Consider the following 12,108-nt stretch of genomic DNA (forward strand, 5'->3'; position numbering starts at 1 on the left):
AATATTTCAGCTTGTGTGTTTAATGAATGTGAATCTGTGCTTGTGCATCTGCATGCGAGTGGAGTTTGAGACATTTTTGTGGGTCTAATTAATGTTTTAGTTGACGTATGTGTCTATTAGTTTGTTTGTGTGCATGTAAGCATTTTCGGTTTGCTTTGTGTGCGTGTGTGTGGCTTCTCTGCAACATAATGGAAATCATTCCACAGACAGGCACCAAAATAGGCTCAGTGTATCCAGTCAAAGAGGACTTGTCATATTTAAGACACTCTGTGCCTCCTTTTCAAAACAAAAAATGTTAATAGCAACAATTACATCTGTCAGCCTGCTGTTATTATTAACACGTATGCTTCTGCTAAGTAATTGTTTTTGGACCGAAAATGACAAAATGACACAACATTTTTTTGCGAGAGTTGTCTGCACAACAGGGAGCTCTCAGGGTGAAGAATAATGTGCGTCTGTCATTCATTTTTACAGTGTTTACAGCGATGAGGAGGAGAAGACAAGGCCCATTTAATTCAGACAGAGAGGCTGGAGGAGCGTCGAGGGGGGGAAGGGAGACGCTTTTACACTCACATGTCACATGTCCTTCCTGCACCTTGTGCTGCAATCGCCTTTCTCTGCTCCAGTGTTGCTGGAGACATGATGAGCACTGAAAACACCCCATCTGCCACCGCATCCAAATGTGATGCATAAATGATATCAGACAGATTCACCAATGATGGAGTGGGTATTAAAAAATAAAAAACACAGCAAGGCGAGAGGAAGGATAACAAACGAAAGCATCAACAATCAATCATAGATCAGGAGGACTTTGTTTTTAGGTGTCATATTTAGTAGATGTTAGATGATACGAAGTTGACAGTAGAGACAGTAGTAAGATCTAAGGCAGCAACCGATGGTTATTTTCACTGTTGATTATTTTCTCCATTAATCGATTAGTTGTTTGGTCTATAAAATGTCAGAAAATTGTGAAAAATGTTGATCAGCGTTGTTCCCCAAAGCCCAAGATGACGTCCTCAAATGTCTTGTTTTGTCAACAACTCAAAGATCTTCAGTTTACTCTCACAGAGGAGTAAAGAATCCAGAAAATATTCACATTTTAGAAGCTTTTTTTCTTAAAAATGTACTCAAACTGATTAATCGATTATCAAAATAGTTGGCGATTAATTTGACAGTTGACAACTAATCGATTAATCATTGCAGCTCTGGTAAGATCCTTTACTAGAGTAGAAGCAAAACTACTACAATGTAAAAATACTTAATTACAAGTCCTGCGTTTAAATTTTACCCAAGTACAAATACATAAATACTATCAACGCACTTAAAGATAAAGTACTAATTTTGCAGAATGGTCCATTTCATACTGTACTTCGTACTTCATACTTATTATAATATTGTTGATGCCTTAATAAGTAAGCAGCATTTAAATGTTGCAGCTGGTCGAGATGGAACGATGATTTATTTTCTGTTGATAGACTGATTAATCAACTAAGTGTTTAAGCTTTAATTAGGCCTACTTAACATATAGTTGGGTAGTTCAATATTTAAGAATTTATCAATCTTACTACTAAGCTGATCTTATGTTTCATATGTAAAACTGTAGTAAATATAGCTGTCAAATAAATGTATAGAATATTTATGTTAAGTATAAAGTGGCCTGATAACAGTACTTGAATAATTGTGTTTTCCCCCACTGAGGTTGACCTGGGCCTCCAATGAAAGCAACTGTATGTGTCTGATATCTAAAAAATACAATATAAAAATGAATACTTGACCCTGGGGACCGATGATTTGAGGCGGTGAGACCCTCGAGGGTCGGACATCAGCGACTCTGTGACGCTCCGTCTGCTGAAAACAAGCTCAACTGTGTTTTCATGTGGCCCCGAGGAGCAACTGGTTAATAAAAGCAGCAGGACAGTCTATAACACCACGAGCCCCTCGGGGACCGGATTCCTCCACCGACACGCACGCACGCACGCACGCACGCACGCACGCACGCACGCACGCACGCACGCACGCACGCACGCACGCACGCACGCACGCACACACACACACACACACACACATACATACATACACATACATACAGAGAGACATGGGCATGCAGTGAACACACAAACACACACATGGTCGTGTACTTGCACATTTATGAGGACATACAGCCACGGGCATGCAGGCAAGCAAGTGTGTATAAAGCTTTCTCTCTCTCTCTCTTCACACACAGCAGCGGGGAGCATCTCAGGCCAGGTGAGGCCTGGATCTTTCTATTTTAGCTCACAAAAGGATGCAGACAAAAACCTGCTTAAAGTGATGTATAGGGAAAAGAAGCCTACACCTGCGAGAGATTTTAACTTGGAAATCAAAGTGTTTGACCTCTTTAAGATTCCCGCCAACTCCTGAGAAAAATGCCTTTTATCCATTATTAATAAATGGTAGCCTGATGTTGCTATTTTTGGCTCCTTAGAGTGTTAGTGCAGCACAATAATCCCTCCTAAAAAATGTGTAATTCCGTCTAATTTGAAAATTTACCAAAATAATATAGAGTGGTGCAGGGATGACGTATTTTTCTAGACCAACCCGGGTTCCCTCAACAGAAAGTCAATGGGATTTTTCCATTGATCTGTAGAATAATCTCCACAAATGAACACAGTTTTTGGATTTTTGAAGTCTGAATTCAATCGTCAGAAGTAAAAAGCTAATGTTAGGCTATAACCAAAATACACCACCATGACACAACGGTCGCATGAGCGCAAGTATACACAACAAGGTTGTAAAGGCGGACGAGTCGGCGTGATGACATTTAGTAGTCTCATTTAGCCACTTCTTAGCAACCGCCTCTTTATAAGATATAAAATCTTGAAATTTCACAAGTGGGGTATTTACTGAACAACAAAATGTTAAAATCTCTTAAGCTTGTGTTAACCACAGACCTTATTTCAGGCATCTAACGAAAAAAAGCGATTAAAAAAACACATTAACTTTCAGACGAGGGAACCAGAAGTGACGCTACATGAAAAGTAAAGGGATCACAAAAGTTATTAGGTTACATTTAAAATCTTGCATTGTAATTTCATTTCTTTGTGGCATTGAGTTTGCTGTCATGTGGCTCTATACTGGTATGACAGCTACACACACAGCTTTTCATATATAGGCCTATTTAATTAAATTCAGCTACGAGCAAAAACACAAATGTTCCGACTCATTTTCTTGTGTAAATAGGGCAACATAAGCCCACAGGTTAGAACAGTGGGCTTGTGACGGAGATGTATACACCAACTGGCAAAAACTGGGGGAGTGTATGAATGAGTAATGCTCTCCCATAGGGAATACTACTGTTGTGCCTCTGAGCAAGTCACACAACAGTAACGCACTGTGATGTTGCTGGACTGCTCCCATCGGTTAATGTTTGAAACTGACCTTAATTTGTCCTGTAGTTTCATATGATTTCTGTGTGTTTACAGTTTTTGTGTATCTGTGGCTCAATGAGGCTCATTTGACTCTCGTGATAGCTCGTGGCTGATGGATTAGTCTAACCAACTCATTGATCTGTTTTGTAAAGCGCCATCAGTCCATAGGCTATATTGATCACAAGACTCTTTGGTACTGTAAATATATCAATTGGGCTTTTCATTGTCTTGATATAGCATGAAATTCGTATTTCTTTGGACTTTTAGGCAGGCTAGCGGTGTGGCTCTAGGGATGTCAAAGTCGGTGGGTCGGTCCACCACTTTGGACAAGAATTGGATGGCCTAGTAGTTCATGATTCACATATGATGAATCCAAATCCTCATCTCAAATTTTCCTCTAGCACCACCATGAGATTGAAATGTTTGGAGTGAAATGTCAGATTGGATGGATTGCATTCATGTTCCCCTCAAGGTCGAAGTTGGCGATCCTTTCACTTTTCATCTAGCACCATCATGGTTTATGAGCATATACTGCAAAACTAATGACATTCCCAATGACATCAGCCTCAGCTGTACTTTGTTTTTAGTGCTAACTATGCATACTAACATGCTAAATTAAGATAGTGAACATGTTAAACATTAAACCTGATAAACATCAGCATAATTTGTCATTTTGAGTATTTTAGCACAAAAATCCCCCTACAAATGCTTAATTCCTTCTAATTTGAAAATTTACAGCAATAATATATTTACTAGAGTGCTGCAGGAATGACTATTTTTGTATGCCAACCCGAAAATTAGAATTGGATAGCTTCCCTCGACAAAAAGCCAATGGGTTTTTTTCCATTGGGTTTTGGATTGTTGCAGAAAATAAGCTCTGCGGCAAACACAAGTTTATATACTGCAATACTAATGACATTCCCATCATCAGCTGTACTTTAGTGCTAATCATAACTAAGACAGTAAACATGTTAAACATTAAACCTGCTAAACATCAGCATATTTTGTCAGTTTGAGTATTTTAGCATGCTTATGTTAGCATTTAGCTCAAAGCACAGATACACAGCCTTGCAGAGCTGCTAGCATGGCTGCAGACTCTTCGTCCGACTCAAGCTCCCAGGAAGAGCGCCGGGCTTTGAAGCAAATCTTACATAGTGGCCAAACGGTGGACGTGATCCCATTGGGCCCAAAAATACTTTTTCCCATAGACTCATATTGGGAAAGGGCACCGAGGGCTGGGAGGTGGAGTTAAAGGAAAACGCTACTGCGCTTGCTCTATGGGCTCAATGGATGCTGAAGATCACCGGAAGATCTGAGAAATGTTATACTCGGAAGTCAAACGTTTTTTGCTTCATGTGCCACAGCAACTTTCATAGGAATGAACAGGGCCCTGCCTCAAATGCTGTATCCGATTCTCTTTATACATCCTACATGCTTACTATACTACTGGGCAAGAGATCTAAATGGTTTTAGGCATATAGGTTAAAATGAGGCTACATTAAGTTTAAAAGTGATATATTTGTTGTGATGTCTTTATATTAAACTACAGTATGTCTTGTCACATCGTATTGCACAAAACCTTGTAAGAAAAAAAAAAAATTCTGAGCGGTACGGGAGACACAGCATTGATGTGAAACAAAAAGACATCTAGAGTTCAGCGGGTCTTTGCAGCTTCACCAAGAATTGTTTGGAAATCCTGTCACTGTTGCAGAGTGTTGGACTGCAGTGACAGAAATACCAATATTTCTGCATCCAAGTCGAGAGATTCACCCATCTGGGGACCTCCGCATGCGTTCCAGCTCTGATGACACAGAAAGGGAAGCCGTGACACAGAAAAAAGAGCCAGCAGAGATTGTAGCCTAATGGGTTAGTGTTCCAGTAGTGTGCCTTTCTGCACCAGGAGATGATGTGATGTAAGGCTACACAACAGCGGCTTTCAGCCAGCACTGTAACCGTGCCCTGGTCTGCCTTCATATCGCTCATGCACTGACACAGTCTCCTTGCATATTCATGTGCAGAGGGAAAAGGATTTTGTTGCTCTGAGAAACTAGTAAAAGTCAGCCGTTAAATGTTTAATGGCCGCTGCTGTGCTGAACTTTCATGGTGAATGGACGGACAAAGGACAGGATGGAAGAAGCTGAAAAAGAGACATGGTGGACATTTACATGGCATACTGTAAATGGTCTCTGAATAAATACATACACAATAGACACAGAACAATAAGCCACATGGGGCTTAATATGAATTTTGGGGCTGCAATAGGGAAACTGATCTGAGACATGACAAACTCACCCAGTTGGTTGGAGTGAGTTCCGTTGCATTTACTTCACAACAAGTCATTGCCAGGCACTTACTGTCAATCTCAACCATCTATCCGTTTGTTTTTACACTATCTGACGACCCAGAGACACCACGAGATACCAACGTCATTTTACTATTGGCTCAAAAGCCTTGTTAGAAGAGGGAACCAAACATCAGATATGTTCCACGGAGATAAACAAAACATTCATTTTGGACCCGTCAAATTTTTTTAAATGATTAATTCACAATCATCATTTTTTTTTTTTTTTCAGGAAAAGCCATACTTTTATTCAGCACCTTTCTAAAAGCTCTGTGGATGTATTATTTTTAAATGATTTGTCCACACAAAATTTTTAATAATAAGACCTTAAATTAGCATTGAATCTTTTCTGTCCATAGGCAGATACTGTATGTATTGAAGCTAATTAGCGAATCTCCAAATAATCTCACTGCAAGTGATTCCTGAAGGATTGTGCTCTTTACTGATGTCATGCTACATGCTTTCTGGGTAATTAAGTCAATCAAACATTTAAAGCTTCAAAGTTACACGCTGCTACAACTTCTGATCTGAATCAAGGGTCTGAGGACAGTATGTTGCATAGATTGCAAAGACAGAGACCTAATTGTGATTTTAGACTACATAAATAAACTTGATTTGATTTAAACAATATGAGAAACCATTCAGTCACTTGAACCTGATGATCTGCTGTGCTGAAAACTGGTGATATGAGTTAATATTAGAAACCAGATACTGTACGATGGGTTGATTCATATCGCCTACATCTAACCGTGCATGCAAATGAAAAATACATTTCTCACAAGATGCATTCATATTTTAAGCATTTAGCTGAAGCTTTTATCAACTTCCAGTGAGCTGTATGGCTATTTACTCTGACAGGACGTATTCCTTTGAGTGAACTCACATTAGCTGATTGAAACGACGAGTCTCAAATTACAGGATGGTCTCGAGCCATCAAGCTTTCTGGCAAAGAAACAGATTCAAAAGAAATATTCATCCAAAAATCATCGTCAAAATAGACTAGTTTTCAAAATGACCATGTACAATCAGCAAAGCTGCAGCTTCTGTAACAGTTCATGTGTTTTATTATTTGTTAACTAAGATTGACTTTTTGACACAGTAGCTCGTAAACCAGCCAACTCGGACATCCAGAATATTAGACTTTTCCATGATTTATGCCGCCAAAACCCCCTAAATCCGGATCAGAACCTAATTATTACAGCTTATATAAGTCGGAGCAGGACTACATACTTTATAATGTTTGTCTCAGGCAGAACAGTATATATTAGGTCCAGTATTTCACTCCAGAAAATGTTTTTGACAGCATGGAATTTGACCATGTGAAAATGAACCACTGCTCTACTCAAAACAGGATAAACTAGAATAGAATATCCTTGTAAAGATGCAGCTCCTCTCAGCAGTTTGACAAAATACAGTTGCTACTGAAATACAAGAAGGCCTCTACAAACAGTTTCAACTTGCAAAGCTGCAGAATCTGTATATTAACATAGCCAAAGTCAAACCCTCATGTTTGACTTTGGCACAGAAATGCAAGGTTGACCAGCCGACTTGGAAATCAAACAATATTAGACTTTACCATCAGGGCATCCCGTATCCGGATCAAAATCTAAAATGGTCCCTATTTATTTGGCTTTCCATCCAGCTGATTTCCTTTAGTAAGTTTTGCAAACAAAGGAACAAACAATCAGGAAAAACACAACCTCATTTCAATTTTACGAAGTTGAAAATATTAGTCGCATTCACTGACAAGCAAATATGTTACTTAATTATATGACAAGCTTTTGCATCCGTGCAACTGTATTGAAAATGTCGAACAGTGTGTTGGAATCTTGTTTTACGACTATTTTGGGGGTCATCGCCAGCTGTATCCGTCTCTTACTTTAGTCTCAGGCTCACCACACTGGGTTTGTTTTGGATCAAATCAAAGTGCCCTCTAATCGCCAGGCCGCAACAGCTGCACCAGGCCCTGGGCTTGGCCGTGCCGTGCCGAGCTGCTCCATGGGGGTTAAAGTTGAAACCCACATCTTTAATTTGGGATATATCTGGGGTGGTTAATCACAGAGCTGAGAGAAGCTGAGGTAAACTGAGGGTCATTCATTACCCTGCTCTCTGCACACAAACACACGTATGTGTGCATGCATGCATATACTGATGTTGCTAACATGCTATGTGGAAAATCACGTGTGCACACTTCAAATTTGAAGTGCTTTATTTAGTCTCATTAATTTAATTAGTGTGTGCAAATGAAATTTAGAATAGGGTGAGGTTTTATACACACATTCAGTGACACACACACTCTGCCCTCCACTTCTCATCAGGCTTCCCCAGTACTGCTGTTCCTCCTCAAGGGCAGTGCTGGATGTCTCATCTCATCCCATCACCCTCCTCTCCCTCCTCCTCCTCCTCCTCTCCCTCCTCGTATTCAGACTAAAATAAAGGGCAGAGATGCTTCCCTCCGTCTCTTCCCACTCCTTTTGTTCACTTTTGCTTCTGCTTACACTCCTCGCTAAATGGTACAGCAGGTTGGAAGAGATGGTCAAAAAAAACCCGGCACATCACAATTTTAAGAAAGAAAGAGTCGAAAGTTCACGACATTATTGCAAACTGTTTCTCACCTTCTGAACTGATGCAACACAAACGTTTTATTAGCAATACGTCAATCATACCCAGACCGTCTGCACACAGTGACTGCAATGAGGATATTCAGTGCAATGAAGCCGTTCTTTCACAATCACACACTCACGCTGTGCTACGGGTGCATGGAAACCATATTAATTTTTTTTTATATAATTCATTATTTGTTGATTGGTTTTAGAAAAAATGTGTTTTGTTTCTACTAACATGATGGTATATTACAGGCAGATTCCATGTTCAATATATTTACATGCGGTTGATTTAAACTTGCTAGCACTCTATCGCTGACTCTTTCCCTCTCTTACACGAGACTTCTCCTCCACATCTTTTTATTTTTATTGTTGTGTGTCTCTGCCCTCTCTCCTCTCCCCCTGCAGCTGTCCCCCAGACCCGCAGGCTATCAGCTTCACTGTAGCTACTTCCAAAAGCTTCATATATTTTTAAGTTGATTTGGACGTCCAGACTCTAGCAAATATTTAACATGTTTGAAATCAAATTGTTGAGGTTCTCATTGACCATTTATTTACCAGTTTTACGCAAAATAAACCTTTAGCTCCAAGCTCTTCAGCCACACCTCGCTGTTATAGAGTTTAAAGGGATAGTTCGGGTGTTTTGAAGTGGGGTTGTATGAGGTACTTAGTCAGTGTATTACCTACAGTAGATGACGGTCGGCATGCTCCAGTTTGGAGAAGCAGACAAGAGTTATCGCACGGAAGCAAAGCAATGTACCGCTGTGGACGGGGCTGGCAGCAAAATGTATTCCAGCATCCTAAAAGAAAGGCTCACCTAAAAAAAAACAATATTCGATAAGTAATATTTAGTGAAACTTATCTAAACTGTTTTTATCAACTAAGTGTGGTGGCTTTGAAGAGAGCATATATAAGTTTCACTTATACAGATCAGTTCCCAGTTGGAAAGGGCTGTCTGACGGCAAGATAAAGCGGTGAAAATATTCTAAATATAGCGTACACTTAAACTGATTTGGATTTTTGTTTTTAGGTGGGCCTTTCTTTTAGGTGGCTAAAATTTCTGCCGTCCCCGTCCACAGCAGTACATGGCTTTGCTCCCGGGTCTGCTTCTCCAAACTAGGGGCGTGCAGACCGTCATCTCCTGTAGTGTAGGTAATACACTGACTATGGATAAGGACCTCATACAACCCCACTTCAAAACACCCAAACTCTCCTTTTAATATGGGCACGGACTGCAAACAAACACGTACATCATGGGTGTCAGGTTATACTGTCTGGTTACTAAAAGTTAATCCATACCTTTCCGCCAATCTGAATCTAGAATTTACAGTGGTAGCATAAAAACAATACACACAACAGGCATTGCATATTTCCCCACCAGGGTCTGTTGTTGAATACATTTTAATAGATAGAATAATAAAAATATTTAAAATGTTGCTGGTGGGTCTTGTATTTCGTCCTTGCACTGGCCCTGGTCTTGAATGTTTTCTTATTGTATCACTGTATTATCAACAAAGTCACCCTAATTATCCTGTTCTCGTTTGTCTCCCTTGTTCTCCATAATTCTTAAAGTTGACGTTTTAGATTATGTACTGTATAGTCCAGATGGAGAGAGACATGAAAACACAGGTTTTAGTTGAATTCAGACCCTTGATATTGTTTAATGGCACCATACAAAACCTCCACGGTTTTATCCAACTGGGGAGAAAAACTTTTTAAAAACTGCAAGAAAGTACAGAAATGTAGATGTTTTTCCGTTATCAGCATATTTATGGGCTTATTTATAGCAGCTCCCCCGACAGACAACATGAAGAAGTATACCACTAATGTGTATTCATCACCATTTGCAGACAAAGACGTCTGCTTCAGCATTAAGCATGTTAAAAATACTTCTTGGGAATATAAAAGACATTTTTATCAAACTGTGCAGTTTCCACTAAGCTGTTCTAATTTGGTACATCATCATTTGCATGAAAATACTTGGATGTAATAGAGACAGAACTTGACACGGCAGACGGATGATACTCTAAGCTCTCAATTTAATTTTTCTATCAGCGTGGAGTGTGGAGGAATAGATGTGCTGAGAGTTAGCAGCAGGCTCTACCCGTGACATTTCAGCTGTGACTATCAGTGCTCATCAGACTGCAGCCGAGACATTTTGTGTGTGTTGTTTTGACTCGAGGCGACCGTGTTGCCAAGCACAATGGTCCGTCACCGAGATGAAGAACAGGAGAGATAGTAACGGAGACAGAGAAAAGAGGAGTAACTGCAGGAGGAAATTGAAGGGGGTGGACATAAAGGGAAAGAGGATGAATTGAAAGAAGGGGGGGAAGGAGAAAGTAAAAGATGGGAGATGAAAGCAATGGAGAGGGAGGTGTGCATAGTGTAGGCGGGTCAGCTGCAGGGCTTAAGGTGAATTTAAAAAAGGCCAAAAAAGGAGCAGAATATTTTGTCTCTGGATGCTTTTAAAATCGCACCACCCGTTCATTATTTAGCCGGGTAAGAGTTGAAACTTTAAAACTCTGATTCAGTCTTCCACCTTTATGAATTATTAACCCCACATTTGGCCCTGAAGAGGGCAGAGTGAATGAATAAACCTGATTCACAACTGCTGAGTCACAACGAAGGTAAGAGAGTTTCAGGAGAATAATGTTGAACAAATATTGAACCGGCTTCTTAAAAAGCAAAACATTTATTTTGCTTTAAAATCCTGGATGTCTTCACTTCTGTTCCTGATGCTAAGCTGTATGTATTTGTGTGTAATAAGACACCTTTTTATACCGCCGCGACAACGTAGTCGGGGGTATATAGTGTCCTTCCGTCCGTCCGTCCGCGTGTCACACTTTCGTTTCCAGAGCAGAACTTGAAAACTATTTAACTTAGGAACTTCATTGGTCTGATGGTTGACAGTGTGGTCTAGTTGTGCCTTTCGGGGGTTAGAAGTCCAGGGTGGCCAACATTTTTAAAATCTTTCCAAACGGGTAAAACCTTTGGCCCTACCCTAGTCAAGCAGTGAGCGGAGATACAGTATCACTTTTGCCTTGTTTAAACACCTGGGATCTCCAAGGAGTCCATCCATCCCTCCTCTCTCTCCCTTCTTCATCTTTTCCTCTCTGTTCCTCATCCCCCTCTCCGAGGAGAGTCTGTGTTGCAGAACCAACGTTCCAGTATGCATGATGGGAAAGACTTTGGACTTTTGTGGGCCACACAGTCCTGAGGAAAAGGATGTGGTTGTGATACCAGACAGAATTGGGGCCATGATTAGTGAGTCCTTCCCTTGAGGCCACATGAAGGGTGAGAGAGGAGAGGATGGAAGGAAAAAGCAAAGCAGTACAAAGAATGATGTTTGCCTCTCTCTCTGTTGGCTACAAATTCAATGAATCTTTCGGATGTTGTAGCGGGCTCAGTTTTAAAGCTAGAGAGAAGATACTGGTATCATATGAAACTACAAAACCGAAGGAATCAATTAGTACCAACGATGTTATACTAGTTTGTCGAAAAAGAGGTTAAATAATGCTCCAAACTTGTGCAAAATTTTGGCAAGGGAAAAACTTGCATGGGCATTTTCAAAGGAGTCCCTTGACCTCTGACATCAAAATATGTGAATGAAAATGGCAGTTTGCCATGTTTGCCATGATTTGAGCATATTTTCTATGCCAAATGAAGTACCTGTGAGGGTTTCTGTACAATATTTGTCATTGTTTTGTGTTGTTAATTGATTTCCAATAATAAACAAGTACATACATTTGCATAAAGC

This window comes from Sebastes umbrosus, chromosome 1, assembly GCF_015220745.1.
Source record: "Sebastes umbrosus isolate fSebUmb1 chromosome 1, fSebUmb1.pri, whole genome shotgun sequence".
Lineage (NCBI taxonomy): Eukaryota > Metazoa > Chordata > Actinopteri > Perciformes > Sebastidae > Sebastes > Sebastes umbrosus.